General features: G+C 31.4%; 1 non-coding gene across 1 annotated transcript; it reads left to right on the top strand.

Moving 5' to 3' along the window:
- Positions 1 to 200: 200 nt before the first annotated feature.
- On the top strand, positions 201 to 306 carry LOC113183766 (U6 spliceosomal RNA). Its single transcript, XR_003300906.1, has one exon. It is a non-coding gene; the product is annotated as a U6 spliceosomal RNA (small nuclear RNA).
- The last annotated feature ends 4,377 nt before the right edge of the window (positions 307 to 4,683 follow it).

Here is a 4,683-nt window from a genome sequence, read left to right as displayed (position 1 = left end):
TGTCATTCATGGTTATTTCTATAATAATATTTATTAGTCCTAAAATCCTAAATTGACTCTTAATTCAAAAATGGAGATACTGAATTTCTGTGCTACTTTCATTGTTGCTGTTGAAAAATGAGCATTCAGTGACACTAGTTTCTGTGAAATCAATCTTACTTTGATTTTTGGTTTTCTATTAGTGTTGTGATTGTTCTTTTGTACTTTCTTTGAATTCCCTTGTATTAAAATGGAAATGATACAGAAAAGGTTAGCATGGCTCTGCACAAAGGTGGTATAAAATTTTGTGAAGATTACTAAATTTTCCTTAAATTATCAATTATTATTATTTTTTTACAGATATTTTCTTTCTACTTGTTTTCTTTTTTAAAATATCATGCCAGGGCTGTTGCTGTGGCTCAGTAGTAGAGTGTTTGTGTGAGGTAAAGGATTTGATTCTCAGTACCACATATGAAAAAATAAATAAAATAAAATTTCTATCAACAACTAAAAATATTTTAATGCCAAATTTTTATGATTTCTATTTTTTTGCTAAAATTTTGTAGATTGACTTATACTTCATACTTTGTAGTAGGTCTGATTGTTTCATAGTATGTCTGATAATTTTAATAGCTAAAATTATTGTTAATTATTTTATTTTGTCTATTGCTTCCTATTCATGTTTTCCTGTGGTATTATTGTTCTCATAATCTTTTACTGGATGCTAGGCATTATGGTTTAGAGTTGTTTTTAGAAAAAAAATCCTATAGATTCTTTATATCTTTCTTCAGTGAACAATTTAATTCTCTCAGGTGTTTTCAAATCACTAACTATATAATCATACTAATCTAGATTCATAACGTAATATCATTTCTACGATTCAGAACCACGTGAGGTGAGGTATGTTTTAATTCTTTCCTATGGTATGTTCCAAAGTATAGGCATTACAGCCATGGATCATTGAAAAGGTGGTTCTTTTAGATTTCCATACCCTGCAGCTCCTGAACTTCCACTTTTGTTCCCTTATTATTTTGGCCTCTCATTTACATCTTCTGGACTGTGAAATGTACCAAGAGCCAAAATGGTCCCAAGGGGTAAGATCATGTCTCTGCTTTTAGGTTTTCTCACTCATCATTGCCCGGTAATTTCAAAGTTCTTCGATTGTAGCACCTCCAAAACAAAACAATTCCCTTCTTCATACTTTTCTCTCTATGCTTCAACATTTGGGGAGCCGTTCGATTATGGGCCTATTCTATATAAGCATTTAACTGGGGGTATTCACTAAATACCCACATGGTCACACTTCTGTACAAAAAACAAACAAACCCTCAAAAGTTGAAAGAAAAGTCTGTGGAATCTGTTTTAACAAAACACTTTTTCACAAGTGCTTTCTTTGACTTTGAAGAATCATTCTCACTGATTTTCTTATTTTTCAATTGTGCATGAATGCAAATGTCTCTTTGCTGTCTTCAGGAACAATACTTTAATAAGTTTTCATTGTACACACGACAAAAAGTATAAATTATAATTGAATATCATCTGGAAGAATTCTCAAATTTCATTGCCTAATCTATAAAATGGAAAGAGTATAACTATTACATAAGTTAGAGGATCATCACTTTTACATATATAAGCATATTAAGAACTACAATTAGCATATAAGTAATAAAATATTATCATTATTGTTTTTGTTCTCTGCTTTCTCCTTTCTGCATCTTACTACTTATTGTACATATTGTAAAACTGAATATACAGGTTATTTCTAATGTGAGATAATCATTTATATCCAAGGTAAAATTACTTCTTTTGTAACTAAAAGGGACACATTTTTATTTAAAACATATTTATAGCAAAGTCACTTTATATGTTTATAGGTTATGAAGCAAAGCTAAAGACACTCTTATGGTAAAATTCATGCCGGATTTTAACTTGCCATAGTCTTCTCAGAATATTCTCCAATATCATTTTTAAATGTGTGACTTAGCTCTACCCTGACACTTACAAGCACAGCTAGACATGCAATTTTCTGTCTCAGCATTTATAGTATGATTGTCTCCATTTTTCAGAATGCAGACATAATAGCAATCTTTTGAATTTTTCATGTTTTTCTTCCCTGGCCACTTTATACCGGAATATCCTAATAAATGTCTATTGAAAGAGTCGATGAGTGAATGAATGAAGCTTTAGAAGAGAAAAAAAAAAATGAATAATCAGGATGACACTACAGTCACTAGCTAGAATTGTGTCTTATATATCTTAAAGAGACTTTGAAAAATTTCTCATCCAGACTTCTTTCGACTTTAATCTTTTGTACTTAAAAAAACTGAAGTCTAGGATCTAGGATTTTAATTTATTTAAAAATTACTAATTGAGGTTCTATTACAATATCCCCAAAGCTTTGTTGTTAAGTGCTTCTCTAAATAAATGTGAAGAATTTTTTTCTTCCCTTGAGGAGGGACTGGGAAATTGCACATGAGAAGCTACTTTGTTACCTAAGAAGACCTGTTTTTTTTTTTTTTTTTTTTTTTTCATTATATGTACAAATTGGCCAGTGTCTTCAGACTCCAATCCTTCTGGTAGTTATCAGAAACAGCAGGAAGCAATTAGCTGATATTTTTCCTATTTTACCTGAAGATCCCTTTAGTCAAACTTAAATGCTCATTCTATAAAACTTTCTGTTTCTCAATTTTCCTAATGATAGTATTCTGAATTTTTTTGCTACTAGACAACAACAATTGTCAATTTACCTTCCTCTAGAAACATTTTCTTTATTTCTTCATAGCCTTCATTTAAGTTGTATGCTCCATTTTTTTCCACTTCTACCCATTGAATGTCACAGGATCAAAGTCACATATTTCATGTTTTTTTTTTCTCATTGTTGTTGTTGTTTTGTTTGTTTCTTAACAGAAACATTTTAATTTGAACAGTTTCAGAATTGGCAGTTGGTGCATAACAAACTTGCCTGAAACTCCAATTAAAAAAATACTATGTATATGTGTGAACTATATATATATATATATATATATATATATATATATATATACATTTATATAGTATTTTTTTAATTGGAGTTTCAGGAAAGTTTGTTATAAATACACACACACACAACACACTATACTTTTTTTTTTTTTCCCTCACACAACTCTACAGAGAAAATGGGAAGTTTGCTATCTCATTTCATGTGAAGAATCCAGCAGTTCCAACTGGAACCATTTGAGACCTGCCTAGCCACCAATACAAAATAAAAGTGAGCCTAGACAAAATCATTAGAACCACATCCCTGATCCAAGGTTATCTGACAACCTCAAGAAAAACTGAGCTAGAAGGAAAAAAGAATGCATCTGATCTACTAGCTGACTAGAAATCTTTGCACTTTATTTTAAAGTTCTAATATTTAGAATGATTTGTCACACAGGAATAGGTAACTAATTCATCCTTTAAATTATAATATTTTGAAAGGATTTTCTTCTTTAAAAAAATCCCTGAATTTTAAGGCTAAAACATGAGGTAAACAAAAACAAAAGCAAGGAGAAAATAGGCCTTTAATGAATATTTAGTAGGTGAATGTGTTGAGCAAATCAGTGGACTCAAAAGGGTTTAGGGCAAAGAATGAAAGCATAAATTAGTATTCATTACCTGATAAAATAAATTCAAAAATTCACTAGCTGTGTTACTGTTAAAAGGCATTTTGATAAAATGCAAATCCAAACAAAGGTTAAAGTTTTTAATAAAATATCAATAAATATATTATTTCTCAACTTAGTAATATTATACTTAACATGTAGACATATGTCTTCCAAGGTTTTTTATAGGCATTTAAACTGTTTCAGTAAAAGCAAAGTTTTTATGAGGTTATAAATGTAAGAAAATCAAATGGAGACAGAAGTAAGGTGCAGAGGCAAATGGCAGACGAGCAGAATGACAGAATGATAGAAAGGCAGAAAAGCCCTTGTCCAAGCTGTCAGCCTTATTTATATCAATAGGTTACTTTAGGTCAGAGGCATCAGCAGTACCTTATTGTTCACTGTGTCATTAGGCAGGTTACAGAGTTAGCAACATTATGCAGCTTCTTTCTCAGTCACATACTATAGTTGGAATGTGCAATGTGAGGAGCTTTGTGGAGCTCTCAAGAAAGTCCATGTTTGAAGTTGCTTTCATCTGGACAGGTTCAGACTCGACAGAGCTTGGTGAAACACTATGGTTGTCTAACAGGAGAGTTCCTTTATTCCCAGGAAACTGAGGGCCTGAGATCAAAATTGAGGCTGTTAAGACTCTAGCCCAGAGCCTCCTCATGCAGTGCATTGCCACAGCAGCTAGGCTTTGCACATGTATTCGTAATCTTACTAGTTCTTGGGAGAAATTGCAAAATATTACAAGTGTGGAAAACATGGTGATTGTTAACTCCAGGAGTTTGCTCACCAGAGGAACACTGTCCTATACATTTCCACAGCCAGAATCCTTACATATAAAAACTAGAAATTATTTTTTAGGAAATTAAGCAAATATGAATCTGGGCTGTGATTTTGAAAAAAAAAATAATTCCCAAGCCTAGTAGTGATGTAAGAGACTAATATATATTTTGTGACCAGGTTTACCTTCAATACCTAAGATTCTGCCTGACAAAGTAAATACTTGATACTTTTTAAACTTAAACTACAAATTAGTTGTAGGAAATGAAAAAAAGAAAAGAAGAAAAGAAAAATA

The sequence above is a fragment of the Urocitellus parryii genome, chromosome 1 (assembly GCF_045843805.1).
Source record: "Urocitellus parryii isolate mUroPar1 chromosome 1, mUroPar1.hap1, whole genome shotgun sequence".
Classification (NCBI taxonomy): Eukaryota; Metazoa; Chordata; class Mammalia; order Rodentia; family Sciuridae; genus Urocitellus; species Urocitellus parryii.
This window is presented reverse-complemented; position numbering and strand designations above follow the sequence as displayed.